This window comes from Mesocricetus auratus, unplaced genomic scaffold (genome assembly GCF_017639785.1).
Source record: "Mesocricetus auratus isolate SY011 unplaced genomic scaffold, BCM_Maur_2.0 Super-Scaffold_100004, whole genome shotgun sequence".
In the NCBI taxonomy this organism is placed as follows: Eukaryota; Metazoa; Chordata; class Mammalia; order Rodentia; family Cricetidae; genus Mesocricetus; species Mesocricetus auratus.
In genome coordinates this window covers 57,603,075-57,619,749 of record NW_024429189.1, presented here as the reverse complement: position 1 = coordinate 57,619,749, position 16,675 = coordinate 57,603,075, and the positions used below count along the sequence as shown (strand labels likewise).

Sequence of the window (16,675 nt, the reverse complement as noted above, 5' to 3'; positions counted from 1 at the left end):
GAGATCCTTGTGAGTATCTGAACTGATGCACCATGTGGACCACTGCACATTAATCACAGCCACTATTCTCTTAAGATGTTGCATGTATTTAAAGTGCCTTTTATGAAACCAAACTAAACACCCTGTAAGGAAGATATGAGGAAGTCTCTGTTGGAATATTGAAGCAGAGGTAAAGAGGGTTTTATTGAATTGCTCAAGGTCACAGAGATAATATGTAAGTGACCAGGAGTTTGTACATCTAACTCATGGCTCCAAAGTACTCAGTGTTTATCAATGGGCTATTCTCCATCTCCAAGTGTGTCTCAGGTTCTATGATATATCATGAACAATAAATTAGAAGCATTACTTATTACAATAGTTATAGCATTCCATTTTACTAAATTAGTATGATCCAGGAAACAGAAAGAAGCTTGGTAATTGTTTGATTTTACAAATAAGGAAAAAAGAAAAAAAATGAACAAAGTAGAAAAACGTTGACTGGGACCAACAATGTTGTAGATGGAGAGAACAGGATTCTGAGGTCATCTTTTCTAATCCCTTCTGTTTTCAGTATGAAAACCAAACAAACATATTTATATTTATATGTCTAGAGATGCCCAAATGCCATGCCTTCTCATACCATTCTTTTGAGGACGCTGTCCTTTGTCATTTTAATACTGAATTTTTATGAGAGCACTCTGAGTACCCAGGAAACATTAAGATAAAGCCATGACCACTGTTCACTATCTTTCCTTTTAGGTTCTCTTTTCTCATGTCTTGACATCCAGTTTATTCTGATAGTTTTGAAAGAGTATGTTGGCTGTCAGTACAGTAGTTGGTAATAGCAATAGGCTAGCTCAGCTATAAAAATATTTGCTGAAACACTTATAGCTTGTAATGGTTCTAAGAATTATCATATTTGAATAGAAATACAGATCCTGAAAACTTTGATATTTCAACTCAGATGAAGTAATTGCTACAGACACTAATACACTAAGTAATATTGAACTTATTTAAACCAAATTGAGATCTAGTCCCCTGAAACAGGATATAGCATACAGGAAGAGTAAAAAATCTTTGGAGACCTCTAAGATCTTCTTCAGATAACACATTGAAGTAGTAAGCTGGACATATCAGGATGAGTGCTACTTTGTGTGCTAAATAGATCATACTATAAAGTATGCTTCAAAATATTAATAGTTTAAAAGTACAGCATGGCATTCAATTACTATCTCTACTTTTTGAGGTTCTTTCTGTCATTATTTAGTTTTGTTTGATTTTGTTTTTGGAGGATTCCTCTTAATGGGGTGGTTAGTATCTGTGCCCATAAGAAAGTGGTCTTAAACATAAGACAGAGGCACTTTTGTTTCTTCTGTCCTGTGGAGATTTATTCAGATCTGGAGGTAAAACCTAAGTTCTTACCAAATTATTAACACCAGGAGTGTGGACATACTTGCCAGAGGAACTAAGCAGATGCTCACCAAGTGCCTACTTCTGGTTTATTACTGTAAAAATTATTGATGAGGATATGCTTTGTGACAGAATGGATTTATAATATTGTTCAAAATGTCATGGCAGGTCCTGTTCTGTGCTCTTGCCTGGTAGAAGAGTAAATGGAACTGAGGAACAATGTTACCTAATTTAGCCTCCTGGGTCTCACTCAGGATCTCGCTGAACAAAAAGCATTGTTTGTCTTGTTTTTACTCATCTATATTGTGACAATGGTGGGCAACCTGCTCATTGTGGGGACAGTGATGGCCAGCCCTTCCTTGGACTCACCAATGTACTTCTTCCTTCCCTATCTGTCATTCACGGATGTTGTTTATTCCACGGCCATCTCACCCAAGTTACTTGTAGGTTTACTCTGTGCTAAAAGGACAATCTCATTATCAGCTTGCTTGGATCAGCTCTTTGTATAACACCTATTTGGTGGTGAGGCCCTCATTCTGATGGTGATAGCCTATGATCGTTATCTGGCCATCTGTAAGCCCCTGCACTATTTGGCTATCATGAATCACCGTGTTTGTATCCTTCTGTTGGTTGTATCCTGAACTGCAGGGTTTATACATTCTTTAGTTCAAGTTATATTTGTATATAACCTTCCTTTCTGTGGCCCTAATATTACTGACCATTTTCTCTGTGATATGTATCCATTACTGGGACTTGCATGTGGTAACACATACTGGGTAGGGCTGACTGTGGTTGCCAATGCTGTACTAATCTGTTTGGTGGACTTTGTTCTTCTCTTATTCTCCTATGGCTTGATTCTAAGATCCCTTAGAGTCACTGACTGTGGCGCAAAGCCCTGTCCACTTGCAGCTCCCGCATCACTATGGTGGTTCTCTATTTTGTTCCTTGCATTTTTTTGTGTGTTAGACCTGTGTCCACCTTTGCCATTGATAAATTCATTACTGTTTTTTTCTCAGTTTTTACACCCATGTTGAATCCTTTAATATACGCTTTAAAAAATTCAGAGATAAAAAGTTCTATGGAAAAACTCTGGTGTAGAATGTTATGTACATATAGAACAAAGATGTTCTGTTGCTGACGAATATGCTAATTCTGATTTATTAAAGAAACTCTGAATTATCAGAAAAGATTCTGTCTGGCCACTGAATTTTCTAGCATGTACAATTTACCTGTTTTTTTAACATTATTTCTCGTGAGATCTTTATGACATTGATGTAATTAACAAAAAAATTCTGTGGAAGCATCGTGCTTCAAAATCTTTGCTGAATTTCAGCATAATATATTATTTAAATAACTTGCTTTAGAGTAACCAAAGTTTGTATTTGTCTATGGTAACAATTTGCATTTTTCTAAGTTTGTATCTATGTTAGACTATCATAGAACAGAACATAAAATTATTTCCATTGAATTATAGAAATCTCACCTATGATTTGAAGAAACTTCATTTTGCTTTGTATTCCTGATTTGATATAAACCTTACCAAATGTATGTAAGGCACACTGTGTGTTGATAGAGAGTACAGATAATAAAAGAATTACTCAAGTGAAAAATATTAATGTCCACTCAAATTGCTATGCAAGTTCTTTCTTTTTATGTGATAACAGCTTGTAACCTACTCACTGTGTCAAGTCAACATGTGATTCACTTTATTGCCTGCATGCTATGTTTATTATCTTTGAATGCAATCCAATATTATTTTCCAATTTGAGTCAATATAATTGAATGTATGTGTTCTGTTTGTTTATCTTTTACATTTGAGCTTAAAATAACTCCACAATTTAACATTTTCCTTTCTTTCATCCAAACCCTCCCATATAATCCACCTTGCTCTCTTTCTATTCCACAGCATCTAATTTAACTAATCATCGTTTTAGTTGCTTCTGCTGCTGTTGTTGATGTTCTCTGTGTGTGTATGTTTGCTTGTGGTCTTTCCCCCATCTACTTTGGCATAGTTATTGTTGTCCTTGTTCAGCAAATGTGTATGCAGTTATTCTGGTAAGGCTTCATGTGTCGAGAGACACAGTGCCACAGGAAACTCCCTTGTCCTCTCTTGTTTTCAGAATCTTTTTGCCTCTTCTTTCACAATCTTCCCTGAACCTTAGGTATGGGATGTTTTGTAGATAACTATATTTTGACTGAGCACCACACATCTGAATTTTGATTTTTTGTAATGGGCTTCAGTTGTCTCAAAAAGAAATTTTCTTAACAAGGGATAAGGATTCCTCTAACCTATAGACATAAGAGCAAATGTTTAGAAAGTAGTTAGGGAATATGTTGGTTTAGCCAAATGTTAGTTGTGGTTCTTTAAGATTAATGACTTCCTTGTCTTATGCATCATCTAACTCACTTTAGGGGGCATGTTAATATGGGAGTACCAACTCCCATTTGGGATTTATTGTTTCAGTTTTTATTTTTATTTATTTAAGATGAGATCCTGATATCTTGTTTATGTTGTTGGCAGTGTTTCTTGATATGGCAGGCCGATCTCTCTTTTGTTGAGTGGGTGTCTAAAGCTCATTACTCCAGTTGGGAAGTGATCATTCTGAAAAATTATGGAAAATGATTATAGAAATATGGGAAAAGCACAAACAATGATAGCAGACAAGGAAAGAATGATTCTGAACCATCAGTATCTGAGATTATTAAAATGGAATGGATTCTAAAAACATCTTGTTTAATCCCTTAATTTTTCATTGCACAACTTCATACATTTGCAGTCATATTTCACAATGACCCAACTCTACTGCTTCTATGAATACAGCTTTATTATTATGTTGCTTTTAGGGATTTGAACAATGATTTTTACAACCCCAAAGGTATTCAACACTTCCAAGGTATTATTTATTTATACCATGAACTATGGCATTCTTTCTTATCATGAGTACAAGGATTGTGATGAAATATTCTCTTTATTCACAGTGAAAGACTCAAAAATATTGATAAGAACTATCATGTTTGTATATTATCCCAGGTTTTGAGCATTACTTTAGGCACATTTCACATAGTAAAGACACTAAGAATAAAGTAATCAAAGAGAGTAGATGTAAGCATTCCAACATGGTTATATGTTGGAATGGAGACATAGTTAATTTGATGACCCAAAGCTACCTTCATTGGAAGTGATGGGACCCAATTTTGTAACATGAGTCATTTTTTTCAATATCCACTTATTTACTATTGTCTAATGAGTTGTTATCAAGTATGTCTTTGAGCTCTAGATACTATATTTGCAAATTGGATTTAAGAAACATATTCATTTATGTTTTGATGCATTTAGAGTTAGTTTTTGGGAAGGTGATAGATATAGGATTAGTAGAATTCATTAAGTAGAATTCATTAAGTTTTTTACCTGAGTCATTTGTTGAAGATGCTATTTCTTTCTCCTCCATATGTCTTTGACTTCTTTGTCAAATATTACATGGCTGTAGCTAAATGCATTCATGTTTGTTCCATTGGTCTACATGCCTGTTTTTGTGCCAGTTATTATTATTATTATTGTTGTTGTTATTATGTTTTGTGTACTGTTTTTATTATTATGGCTCTGTAGTAGATCTTGAAAACTGGAAGGATAATTCATCCAGCATTGCTCTTTTTGATCAAGTTGTTTTGGTCCTTCATGGCCTTTTTGAGATTTGGTTATTTTCTCCATTTCTGTGACTAAGTAGATGGTGATTTTGATTGAGATTGCATTGAATATGTAAATGGATTTTGGTAGAATTTTCATTTCCATACAATTAACTCTAGCGTCCTATGAGAATGAACTGTCTTTCCATTTTCTAGTGCCTTCTTAAAGTTTTCATTGTGAAGGACTTATCTCTGTGCTTAGGTATATTCCTAGAGATTTTAGGACATACAGGTGTTCCTTATGAGCTAAAGGTGTAGGAAAGAACTTTTTGAAAAGGTCTTCTGCACACTAGAATGTTATCAGTTGAATGAAGAGGAGACCACAAGAGAAAGAATCTTCATTAGATATACATCTGACAGAGTGTTACTCACCACAATACATAATGAACTAAAAATAAAGAATACAAAGCAAAACTGGCAAACAGAAAATTCCATTCAATCCCTTCTGAAAATGTACTGGGTATCTGAAATAAAGTTCTCATAAAAGAAATAAAAGTTTCTAAGGTATATCTTTAAAACATTAATCATCTTTAGAAATTAAAAAAATGATTCAAAACAACTTTGAGATCTTTCATTTTAGCCAGAATGAATGAGATCAACAAAAGAATCAACAAAACATTCTGGAGAGGATGTACGAAAAATGTAGTAATCTTGAAAAAGCAGCTCAAGAGAGAAAGATGCCATGCAACAGAATTCAAGTGGAGGGGTTTTTATTGAGGGTAAAAGGATCTTAAAAGGGGGAAAGAGTTAAGTTTTGAGCAAGGCAATATACATGGATCTATCTGCAGTCTTCTGCATGCCAATGTCCAGTTATGCCAGCACCATTTATTGAAGATGCTTTCTTTTTTCCATTGTATAATTTTAGCTTCTTTGTCAACAATCAAGTGTTCATAGGTGTGTGGATTAAAATAACGGTTTTAAATTTGGTTCCATTGGTCTACATGTCTATTTTTGTGCCAATACCAAGCTGTTTTAAGGACTATAGCTCTGTAATAGAGCTTGAAGTCAGGTATGGTGATGCCTCCTGAAGTTCCTTTATTGTATAGGGTTGTTTTGGCTATGCTTGGTCTTTTGTTTTTCCATATAAAGTTGATTATTGTTCTTTCAAGCTCTGTGAAGAATTGTGCTGGAATTTTGATAGGGATTGCATTGAATTTGTTGACTGCTTTGGCAAGATTGCCACTTTTATTATGTTGATCCTACCAATCCAAGGGCATTGGAGATCTTTCCGTTTTCTGGTATCCTCTTTGAGACTCAAAGTTCTTGCTATACAGGTCTTTCACTTCTTTGGTTATGGCTATTGTAAAAGGTGAGGTTTCTCTGATTTATTTCTCAGACACTTTATCATCTGTATGTAATAGGGCCACTGTTTTTTTGTGTAAACTTTGTATCCTGCTGAAAGTGTTTATCAGCTTTAGGAGTTCCCTTGCAGAGTTTTTTGGGTCACTTATGTAAACTATCATATCATCTGAAAATAGTGAAAGCTTGACTTCTTCTTTTCCTATTTGTAACCCCTTGATCTCATTTTGTTGCCTTATTGCTCTAGCTAGAACTTAAAGTACAATATTGAAGAGATATGGAGAGAGAGGACAGCCTTGTCTTTTTCCTGATTTTAGAGGAATTGCGTTGTTTATCTCCATTTACTTTGATGTTAGCTGTTGGTTTACTGTATATTGCTCTTAATATGTTCAGGTTTGTTCCTGTTATTTCTGATCTCTCTAGGACCTTTATCATGAAGGAGTGCTGAATTTTGTCAAAGGCTTTTTCAGCATCTAGTGAGATGATCATGTGGTTTTTCTTTTGCAGTTTATTTATAATGGGGATTACATTGCTAGACTTTCTACTGTTGAACCATCCCTGCATTCCTAGGATGAAGCCTACTTGATCATGGTAGATGATTTTTCTGGTGTGTTCTTGAATCTGACTTGCTAGTATTTTATTGAGTATTTTTGCATCAATGTTCATAAGGGAAATTGGTCTGCTGAAAGTAGGAAAATTAGTCTTTCCTGGATATGAACCAATTGCTATCCAATTCAAATTGTTCAATGGTGGAAAATAATGTACATAAAAGTAACACCAAATAGACCAAGTAGGATTTATGTACACAATCATACATAAAAACAGAAACACACAGTCCTTTTTTTATTCATATACATATGTGTGTATATATACACATATATATGTATGTATGCATCAATAACAAAAGAAAAGAGGGTGAGCATTTATTAGGGAGTGGTGTAAGGGGCTTAGGGTAGGGAATAGAGAGAAAAAAAGGAAGGCAAAAATGAAAATTCAAATTTGAAAAAGCATCCAAAAAATCATGTATCATGATTAAGTTGTGTTAATTCTTGAATAGGTAAGGAATTACATTTGCAATTCGGTGTGTAACTCATCACAAAAATGGCCTCAAGAACAGAGATAATATGACTGTCTTAGTAGACACAGAAGAGGAATTGATAAAATCTAAAAGATTTTTTACTGAAAATTCTCGATATACTAGGCATGTGGGAATCTATTTCCACATTATAAGGCCTCATATTTGCAAATCTACAACAAATAGCATGCTCAATGCAGAAAAACTCAAGCCATTTCCACTAAGATGAAGAATGAGTTAAGTGTGTACATTCTATCCATTCCTTTATAACAAAGTAATTTAAGTTCTAGCTATCTCTAGCTAGAGTTATGAGAGACTAATAATAGGAAAAAATAAGAGATAATATCTACCCCATATACATAGATACATATATATGTATATATATATACACACATATATGCATATATCCATATAATGGAATATTAAACAATCTCAAAAAATGACTAGACACTTAGAATGTGAACGTATAGGGAGAAATTGAATAATCATCTTATAAACATGTATGTGATATTTTTGTATGTTTTAAGAATTTCCTACAATGTGTTTGGATTTTTTTTCTGGATATTGTGAAAAATTGTTTTTTCCCTTTTGTTATTATTTATTTTTAAGTTTAAATTTAGATTAGAAACAATGTTGCTTCACAAGTCAGTTCCAGGTCCCTCTCACTTTCCCTCCCCTCATCCCGTACCCTCTCCCCATCTACCCCATTATCACCTCATTTCCTCAGGGAGGGTGAGGCCCTCCATGGGGGTGTCCATAGTCTGTCATTTCATCCAGGGCAGGGCCTAGACCCTCCCCCAAGAGTTCAGGGTAAGAGTGCATCTCACATGGTTGGATGGGAGTCCAAAGTCTGTGTGTATACTCAGGATGAGTACTGATCTACTGTTTAAGGATCAAAAAATTACCTAGGCCTCCTCAGTAACACCCACATTCAGGGGGGTCTTGATCAGTCCCATGCTGGATTCCCAGGTTGATGCCTGGGATTCAAAAGTTAACCTTTGTCAGATCAGCTGTTTCTGGGGGTTAAACCAGCCCAGTCTTCATCACTTTGGTCATCAGTCCTCCCTCTCTGTGTACTGGCTTTCTTGAGTTCAGCTCAGTGCTTAGCCATGGGAGTGTGCCTCTTCTTCCATCAGCCACTGAATGAAGTTTCTGTTTCCCAGACTCTCTAGACATGGGATTGTAGGCTGGCACTCTCCAGATCTATGTCTAAAATCCATATATGAGAGAGTACATGCCATGTTTCTCTTTTTGTGACTGTGTTACCTCACTCAGGATGGTTTCTTCTAGTGTCATCCATTTGCCTGCAAATCTCAGGATTCCATTGTTTTTTTTTCTGCTGAATAGTACTCCATTGTGTAAATATACCACATTTTCTCTATCCACTCTTTGGTTGAGGGGCATCTAGGTTGCTTCCAAGTTCTGACTATTACAAATAATGCTGCTATGAACATAGTGGAACAGACATCCTTGTTGTATGAATGGGCATATTTTGGATATATGCCTAAGAGTGGAGTTGCTGGGTCTTGTGGTAGGTTTATTCCCATTTTTCTGAGGAATCTCCATACTGATTTCCAAAGTGGCTGAACAAGTTGGCACTCCCACCAGCAATGGAGGAGTGTTCTCTTTCACCACATCCTCTCCAGCATAAATTGTCGTTGGTGTTTTTGATTTTAGCCATTCTGACAGGAGTGAGATGGTATCTCAGGGTTGTTTTGATTTGCATTTCCCAGATGGCTACGGATGTTGAGCACTTTTTCAAGTGCCTCTCAGCCATTTTAGACTCCTCTATTGAAAATTCTCTTTTAAGTTCTGTAGCCCACTTTTTAATTGGATCCTTTTGTTTTTTGGAGACTTGCTTCTTGAGTTCTTTGTAAATTTTGGAGATCAACCCTCTGTCAGCTGTGGAATTAGTGAATATATTTCCCATTCTATGGGCTGCCTTTTTGTCTTGCTGATTGTGTCCTTTGCCTTACAGAAGCTTCTCAGTTTCAGGAGGTCCCATTTATTAATTGTTGATCTCAATGTCTGTGCTAGTGATGTTATATTCAGGAAGCTGTCTCCTGTACCAATTTGTTCAAGGGTACCACCCAATTTCTCTTCTAAGAGGTTCAGTGTGGGTGGATTTAGGTTGAGGTCTTTGATCCATTTGTACTTAAGTATTGTGCATGGCGATAAACATGGATCGATCTGCAGTCTTCTACACGACAGCCTCCAGTTATGCCAGCACCATTTGTTGAAGATGCTTTCTTTATTCCATTGTATATTTTTAGCTTCTTTGTCAAAGATCAGATGTTCATACATGTGTGGGTTAATATCCGGGTTTTCAATTCGATTCCACTCGTCTATCTGCCTATTTTTGTGCCAATACCAAGCTATTTTCAGGACTGTAGCTCTATAATAGAGCTTGAGGTCAGGGATGGTGATGCTTCTGGACGTTGCCTTGTTGAACAGGGTTGTTTTGGCTATACTGGGTCTTTTGTTTTTCCATACAAAATTGATTATTGTTCTTTCAAGGTCTGTGAAGAACTGTGCTGGGATTTTAATGGGGATTGCATTGAATCTGTAGATTGCTTTTGGCAGGATTGCCATTTTTACTACATTGATCCTACCTATCCAAGAGCATGGGAGATCTTTCCATTTTCTGAGGGCTTCTTTAATTTCTTTCTTGAAAGACTCAAAGCTCTTGCAATACAGGTATTTCACTTGTGTGATTAGCATTACCCCAAGGTATTTTATGTTGTTTGTGGCAATTGTAAAGGGTGATGTTTCTCTGATTTCTTTCTCAGCCCTTTTATCCTCTGTATATTGTAGGACTACTGATTTTCTTGAGTTGATCTTGTAGCCTGCCACTTTGCTGAAGGTGTTAATCAGCTGTAAGAGTTCCCTGGTAGAGTTCTTTGGGTCATTGATGTAAACTATAATATCATCTGCAAACAGTGAAAGTTTAACCTCTTCCTTCCCAATTTGTATTCCCTTGATCCCCCTTTGTTGTCATATGGCAATGGCTAGAACTTCAAGTCCCATGTTGAAAAGGTATGAAGAGAGTGGACAGCCGTGTTTTGTTACTGATTTTCGAAGAATTGCATTGAGTTTCTGTCCATTTAGTTTGATGTTGGCAGTTGGTTTACTGTATATAGCTTTTATTATGTTTAAATATGTCTCTGTTATCCCAGATCTCTCCAATACCTTTGTCATGAAGGGGTGTTGGATTTTGTCAAAGGCTTTTTTAGCATCTAGTGAGATGATCATTTGATTTTTGTTTTTCAGCTTGTTTATATGGTGGATTACATTGAAGGGTTTTCGTATGTTGAACCATCCGTGCATTCCTGGGATGAAACCTCCTTGATCATGGTGAATGATTGTTTTGATGTGTTCTTGGATCTGATTTGCCAGTATTTTTGCATCAATGTTCATGAGGGATATTGGTCTGAAGTTCTCTTTCTTAGTTGTGCCTTTGTGTGGCTTGGGCATCAAGGTTATTGAAGCCTCATAGAAAGAGTTTGGCAAAGACCCTTCTGCTTCTATTGTGTGGAATATTTTGAGAAGAATTGGTATAAGCCATTCTTTGAATTTCTGGTAGAATTCTGCACTGAGGCCATCTGGACCTGGACTTTTTTTGGTTGGGAGACTTTTGATGACTGCTTCTATTTCCATAGGAGTTATTGGTGTATTTAAATTGCTTATCTGTTCTTGATTTAGTTTTGGCAAGTGAAAGCTATCCAGGAAGTTGTCCATTTCCTTTAAATTTTCAAATTTTGTGGAGTACAGGTTTTCAAAGTATGACCTGATGATTCTCTGAATTTCCTCAGAGTCCGTTGTTATGTCCCCCTTTTCATTTCTGATTTTGTTAATTTGCATATTCACTCTCTGCTGTTTGGTAAGTTTGGACAAAGGTTTGTCTATCTTATTGATTTTTTCAAAGAACCAACTCTTCGTTGCTTTGATTCTTTGTATTGTTTTCCTAGTGTCGACTTTACTGATTTCATCCCTCATTTTGTTTATTTCCTGGTGTCTACTCCTCCTGGGGGAGTTTGCTTCTTTGTGTTCTAGAGCTTTCAGCTGTGCTGTTAATTCTCTAGTATAACTATTCTCCAGTTTCTTCATGTGGGCACTTAGTGCTATGACCTTGCCCTGTAGCACTGCTTTCAAAGTGTCCCATAGTTTTGGGTATGTTGTGTCTTCATTCCCATTGAATTCTAGGAAGTCTTTAATTTCTTTTTTTTATTTCTTCTTTGACCCAGGAATGGTGCAGTTGTGCATTATTCAATTTCCATGAGTTTCTAGGTTTTCTGCAATTTGTGTTGTTGTTGAATTCTAATTTTAAAGCATGGTGGTCTGATAAAATTCATGGAGTTATTCCAATTTTTTTGTAGCTGCTGAGGTTTGATATTATGCCAAGTATGTGGTCGATTTTTGAGAAGGTTCCATGTGGTGGTGAGAAGAACGTATATTCTTTTTTATGTGGATGAAATGTTCTATAGCTGTCTGTTAATCCCAGTTGGGTCATTACTTCTATTAGGCCCTTTGCTTCTTTGTTGAGTTTCTGTCTAGTGGTGAGAGTGCTGTGTTGAAATCTCCCACTAAAAGTGTGTGGGGCTTTATATGTAATCTAAGTTTTAGTAATGTTTCTTTTACGAATGTGGATGCCGTTGTTTTTGGGGCATAGATATTCAGGATAGAAACTTCATCATGGTGGATTTTGCCTGTGAAGAGTATGTAATGACCTCCTTCATCTCTTTTGATTGATTTTATTTTAAACTCTAATTTGTTAGTAATTAGGATTGCTACCCCAGCTTGTTTCTTGGGTCCATTTGATTGGAAAAATTTTTTGCAACCTTTAACTCTCAGGTGATGTCTGTCTTTGAGGTTGAGATGTGTTTCTTGTATGCAGCAGAAGGATGGTTTCTGTCTTCAAAACTATTTGGCTATCCTGTGTCTTTTTATTGGTAAGTTAAGGCCATTAATGTTGAGGGATATTAATGACCATTGATTGCTCATTCTTCTTTGATTTGGAATGGTTGTTGTTGTTGTAATTATATATGGAATTTGACCCCTTTGTTCTTTTGGCTGTTGGTAGAGAGGGATTCTCTAATACCTATGTTTTTCTGGTTGTAGTTAAATTCTTTGGGTTGGAATTTTCCTTCCAAAACTTTCTGTAGGGCTGGGTTAGTGGATATGTATTGCTTGAATCTAGTTTTGTCCTGGAATATCTTTTTTTCCCCATCTGTAGTGATTGAGACCTTTGCTGGGTATAGTAGTCTGGGCTGACATCCATGGTCTCTCTCTTTTTTTTTTTTTTTTTGGTTCTACGAGACAGGGTTTCTCAGTATTGTTTGGAGGCTGACGGTCAAACCTGGCCTCGAACTCACAGAGATCTGCCTGCCTCTGCCTCCTTAGTGCTGGGATTAAAGGCGTGTGCCACCACTGCCACTGCCCGGCTGACATGCATGGTCTCTTAGTGTTGGTAGAATACCTATCCAGTTCCTTATGGCTTCCAGGGTTTCCATGGAGAAGTCAGGTGTAATTCTGATAGGTTTGCCTTTATATGTTACTTGGCCTTTTTCCTTAGCTACTCTTAATATTCTTTCTTCATTCTATATATTTGGTGTCTTGATTATTATGTGGAGAAGGGGCTTTTTTTGTGATCCACTCTATTTGGTGTTCTGTAAGCTTCTTGTACCTTCACTGGCATGTCTTTCTTTAGGTTGGGAAGGTTTTTTTCTCTCATTGTTGGATTGGCACCCAAAGTCCATTTGTATACTGATCTACTACCCAAGGAATGAATATAGTGGAATATCATTAGGAATCATGTCATTGAATTTTTTTTTCTGCCATGTTTAGTTTTACCCCAGGTCTCTGGATATCTTGCATCAGGGTCCTGGCCCTTTCAGGTGTGCTCCCTTTCATGTTATGGGATGCTCAAGTTTTGCAATTCATTGGTTGATCCTTTCCACAATTTCTTTACCACCTTTCCCACAGTATATCTTGTAGGGAGGACAAATTGTAGGTTGAAGGATTTGTGGCCAGGTTGGTGTCTTAATCCCTCCACTGAAAGTCTTTCCTGGATACAGGAGATGGCCAGTTCAGGCTCCGTATCCCCCATTGCTAGAAGTCTTAGCTAAGTTTACCCTAATAATTTGCACTAGGTTTCTAACTCTTCCCAGAGATATCCCAAGATTCTTTCAGTCTCTCCCTGTACTCTTTCCTTCCATTCTCTCTCCGCCTAATCCCTTCTCTTCTCATCACCCCCATTCAGACCCTTCCTCCTGTCTAACAGAGGTATCTATTCAATTTTACCTTTGCAGTGAGATTCATGTGTAAACCCTTCAGCTTTCCATGTTACTTAATCTCTTTCTTTGGATTGTAGCTTGGTATACCTTTACTCTATAGCTTTTATACACTTTTAAGTGAGTCCATACCATGTTTGTCTTTCTGGTTCTGGATACCCTACTCAAGATGATCTTTTCTAGTTCCATCATTTTGCTGCAAATTTCATGATGTCATTGTTTTTAACAGTAATACTCAATTGGGTAAATGTATGTATTTTCTTTATCCATTTTTGGTGAGGAATATATAGGTGGTTTCCAGGTTATGGCTATTATGAATAAAGCTGCTGTGAATACAGTTTTGCAAATGTCCTTGTGGTAGGATGAAGAAACCTTTGGGGGGTTGGTATAGTTGATGTAGATTGATTTGTAAGTTTTTGAGAAACTGACATATTGATTTCCAAAGTGGCTATGCAAGTTTGCACTCCTATCAGCAATGGAGGAGTGGTCCTCCTGCTCCACATTCTCACCAGCAGGAGCTTTCACATGTGATTTTGATCTTAGTCATTCTTACAGGTGTAAGATGGAATCTCATAATAAATTTGATTTGCAATTCCCTGATTGCTTAGGATGTTGAGCAATTCTAAAGTGATTCTCATCTATTTAAGATTCCTCTCTTGAGAATTCTGTTGATATTTGCATGCCATTTTTAATTGGATTATCTGGTTTTTTATGTCTACTTTCTTTAGTTATTTATATATTCTGGATGTCATCCCTCTTTTAAATGTGGGGTTGGTAAACATCTTTCCCCAACCAATAGGCTGATGTATAATCTGTTTTAAATAACTACTTTTAAGTATATGGGTGAACGTCTGTCTGCATTTCTGTCTAGAGATTCACTGATATTGAGATAGAACTCATACTTAGAGATGTATTAACAGGAAGTGAATAAAGATTGTTTCAAGGAGAAACTCAATAAATATTTACTAAATGCTTACTATTGGTCAACATGACAGAATGGATTCACAGTCTTGTTCACAATTCATGGCAGGCCCTATTCTCTGAGCTCCTTCTCTGTAATAAGCCTGATAGAAGATTAAATGGGCCAAAACAACAATGTCACTGCTGGGTTTTACTCAGGATCCTGCTGGGCAAAACGTATTGTTTGCTGTGTTTTTACTCATCTACATGTGACAATGGTGGGAAGCCCACTCATTTTGAGTACAGTGATTGCCAGCCCTTCTTTGGGCTCCCCAGTGTACTTCTTCATTGCCTATCTGTGACTTATGGATGCTGTTTATTCCACTGCCATCTTACCCAAGTTCATTGTAGCCTTGCTCAATGACAAGAAGACCATCTTGTTCACAGCCTTCATAAGCCAGCTCTTTATAGAGCATTTATTAGGTGGTACTGATATTACTATTCTGGTAGCAATGACCTTTGATCATTATGTGACCATCTGTAAGGCCCTGCATTGTTGATTACCATGAATAGGCATGTATGTATCATCTGTTGGTGATGACTTAGATAGAAGGTTTTGTAAATGCTTTGTTACAAGTTCTTGCTGTATATAAACATCCTTTCTGTGGTTCCAATACCATTGACCTCTTTGCCTGTGACACATACCTGTTATTGCTACTTGCATGCACTGACACCTACTTCATTGGTTTCTCTGTCATTGCCAATAATGGCGCCATGTGTTTAGTAATTTTCATCCTCCTATTCTCCTGCGGAATTTCCTTAAGATCTCTCAAGAACCATAGTCAGCAAGGGAGATGCAAAACTCTGTTCAATTGTAGCTCCCATATCACTCTGATTTTCATCCTTTTTTTGTATCCTGTATTTCCATGTATTCTAGAACTGTTTCAAGTTTTCCTGGTGATAAATCTGTTACTGTATTTTATAACATTGTCACTCCTATGTTGAATCTCTTAATATTTACATTGAGTAATTCAGAGATGAAATATTATATGGAAAATCTCCTGTAAAAATTATTGCTCCAATATAATAAGACTTTTTTCTTGCTGCTTATATTACTAAGCACTAGAAACAATAATGATTAAATTCTAGTAGTATGTTCATCTTGATTATTATCACTAGCCCCTTGATAATGTGAAATTACTGCTATTGTGAATGTAGTGGGTAAATATTGTTCTTTGTTGTGATTTTTATATTAACTACTTTTCAATAAATGACTTTAAAATTTTGTTATGTAATGCATTTTGATCATGATTTTTCTTCTTCCATATCTGCTCCCAGATGCTCCTCCCTTTGTACCCAACTTCATGCTACCTCTCAACTCTCTCAAAACAAAACAGAACATCAAAATAAATAAGAATTAATTAAGATAAAAGATGCCAAAACAAACACAATGAATAAAGCCATGGCAGGTTGCACACAACTGAATCCCATTCAATCTGGTAGGATTTAGCTATAGGTTCCATTATCTATGGAGCAAGAACACTTCTTAAATATAATGTTATATTTCTCTTTATTCAACATATGTATGGTAATTATATCTGAAACACAAATCAATGTTCCTGTTATCAGGAATAGGATCTTATTGATAATATGAGATATGTTATTTTTAAAAAGCCTGTACAATGGGGAGTCTGAATCTTACATGGAATGAATTATTAAATGAAAATTTTATATTACATGCAAATACAGTTATTTTTTCTTATATTAAAATCACTCCATGTAGGGCCTCACCCTCCCTGGGGATCAGAGTGGAGATTGAGTGGGTAACTGGGGGACCTATTTGGGGAGCAGGGGAGGAGTGGAGGAAGAGGGAGCTGGGATGGACATGTGAAGCAAGCTTGTTTCTAACTTATATGGAAAAAGGAAGAAAAATCAAAATATCCCTCTTTGTAGATGACATGATCTATTACTTAAACTATACTAAGGACCAACAGCCAATATCAAAATAAATGGACAGAAACTCAACGCAATTCCGCTA

At 36.3% G+C, this 16,675-nt stretch overlaps 1 pseudogene; it reads left to right on the top strand.

The window, feature by feature from the left end:
* The first annotated feature begins 1,592 nt into the window (after positions 1–1,592).
* Positions 1,593–2,527, top strand: LOC101826145 (annotated as a pseudogene).
* The last annotated feature ends 14,148 nt before the right edge of the window (positions 2,528–16,675 follow it).